The sequence below is a fragment of the Arachis ipaensis genome, chromosome B09 (assembly GCF_000816755.2).
Source record: "Arachis ipaensis cultivar K30076 chromosome B09, Araip1.1, whole genome shotgun sequence".
NCBI lineage: Eukaryota > Viridiplantae > Streptophyta > Magnoliopsida > Fabales > Fabaceae > Arachis > Arachis ipaensis.
Genome location: NC_029793.2, coordinates 121,020,570 through 121,023,090, shown reverse-complemented (window position 1 = coordinate 121,023,090; position 2,521 = coordinate 121,020,570). Strand labels below are relative to the sequence as shown.

Here is a 2,521-nt window from a genome sequence, read left to right as displayed (position 1 = left end):
TTTTTGTGTTTTTTTTTTTCTTTCAAAATATTGACTTTAAAATAGGTAATACAATTTTAGAGGGAATTTAAATTACTTTACTATACACATTATTTTGTTTGGATACTTAACAAAGGAATTTATAAGTTTCAGAATTATTTGAAGAAAAAAATTGTTAGTTCAAATTGTTAGTTTGTTACATTTTAAATTCACCTTAGAACAAAGAGTTAGCGTTAAATTTTCTCTCTTTATTATGCCTTAGTTCAAAGTGATGCATTTTAATCTGTTTTAGTTTCATCTAATATATTCACTGTTTTGTTTTAGCTATGTTTCTCTATTCTCTGGTTACTTATTATTTCTTTAACGATTTTTGCAAGTTGCGATATGCTTTTTGCCTATTTTTTAAGTATGCTTCTCCACTGTACTATTTCATTTGAAACGATACTAAATTTATCATTCAAAGGAAGCTAAGAATGGCTATTATAAAAGAAATTGATGTATTTTTGTAATGATTTAAATCTTAATATTTTACTGTCTTATCCGTTTATACCTAAAATAGGATGTTTATGAAGAAATATTTGTCAGTTGTAGATAAAAGAACAACAGGTAAGAGATAAGATAGTTAGTGGGTTGTTGTTAGAGATAGGAGATAGACGAAAAATTTAATTCTGGGAGGATAACTGATTACTATATGGTATGCTGAAGGACATTTTTCCAAGTTTTTTTTTAGTTTCAAATCAAGTCAAATTGTCATAGAGAATTGTGGGTTCTAGAATGAGTTTGAGTGGATTTAAAATTTTCATTGGAGAAGAACTTTATTTCAATGAGTTACAATTAGTTAACCAACTTTATGGGATTATACAATCTGTGAGACCAACAAATGATAGAGAAGATGGGATAGTATGAAAGTTTGATAGGTCAGACGTTTATTCTACTAATTCATTTGTGCAGGTATTGCAGGGGGAAACACTTCCGGAAGATATTACAAGTTATAGTTTCACTAATTCTATTTTGCCACCAAGAGTTGAGTTATTCACCTGATTTATGTTAGTTGGAAGTGTTAATATTAAGGATAGATTGAGGAGATTTGGTATTATTGATCAAAGTGATAATCTTTGTGTTTTACGTAAAAAACATACTGAGAATATTTTTCACTTGTTTTCGGGGTGTGAGTTTACTTGGCATGTGTGGTGTACTTAGTTGGATGCCTATAATAAACTATGGCCAGTTCTAGGAACAATCAAACAACACTTTGAGAGTTGGACAAGAATACCTGTAAGAAAAGAAGAATAATATAATAGGTAGTTGATTGGTTTTTTTTTACTATCATTTAGAATGCGTGGTTAAAAAAGAATAACAAAATTTTCAAGAACTTAGAAATTAAATAGGTGTCTATTAACAGGTCTATTAAGAGCTACAAAAAGTAGACTGATTTTGATCCTTAGTTGATGACAATGTCAAAGATGATTTTAAATTAATTTGTATTTATTTGACTAATAACTTTATGTACTTTATATACTTTAATTACTACACTTTACTGTATTAAACTTTTTAATTAAAAAAAAATTCGTCAAACGATTCATATAATGATTCATGATTTGATTATATAACTACCTTACAACTTTATATCATATGATATATATTTTGTGTATTTACACATACAAGGTGAACCAAATTTTTTATCTTTTTTTTTATTAAAATTTATAAAAGCAGAGACCAAAATAATTTCTTGTTACAAACTTACCATCCTACTTTTTATCATTCTGTTACATCGGCTTATTTGATAAGATGGCAAAAACTAACGTGTTAAAACAGATTAAACTTGTTTAACCCCCCAAATTTAAAAAAAGAACTGATTAGACTAAGATTTTGAGTATTTCAAGGTATATATATTCTCTAGTTTTATTTATTTTAGGATTAACTATCAATTTATATTAATTTTTATTAAATTAGTTTTAATTAATTTTAATTAATTTTATTAGTTTTCTTTTCCTTGGCCTTCGGGCCTCCATTGTAAAAATAAAATTGATTGCTAATCCACATAATTCACTCACTATGTAATATAACATTAAATTACATTGATTTGGAAACCAATTTATCAATTACAAAATGATCCTGCGAAAGCTTAATTACAATATCTTCTGAAACTTTACATTTGAAATTTGAAAGCTTTGTAATTATTTTACTTACATTATTTATATTCTTGGACTAAATTTGTAAGAAGTTCGTATGGTTTATTTAATACACATTTAAATATTTTAAGAATATCTTTTTTCTTTTAAATACATCTACAATAAAAACCTATTAACATGGATTCTTATTATATAAAAGTTAGATGCCAACTTATACAATAAATTTAAATAATGTATTTCTCTTCTAATAATGCCACATCAGTAACTTTAATAATTTGACAAAACTTAAAAATCAACCAATTATTTTTTAATAAAATTTGAAAAAATAAAATAAAAAAATACTTATTTATTATTATTCATTAAAACATAAAATACTAAATTAATACAATAAATATATATTAAAAGTGTAA

General features: G+C 25.1%; 1 protein-coding gene and 1 pseudogene across 1 annotated transcript in view; both read right to left on the bottom strand.

Annotated features, from left to right (window-relative positions):
* The window catches only part of LOC107618022 (tuberculostearic acid methyltransferase UfaA1-like), a 39,836-nt gene that overhangs the window by 36,594 nt on the left and 721 nt on the right, over positions 1–2,521 (bottom strand). The gene's annotated exons all lie outside the window — the stretch shown is intronic.
* LOC107618021 overlaps positions 1–2,521 on the bottom strand; it is an 11,226-nt pseudogene that overhangs the window by 8,054 nt on the left and 651 nt on the right.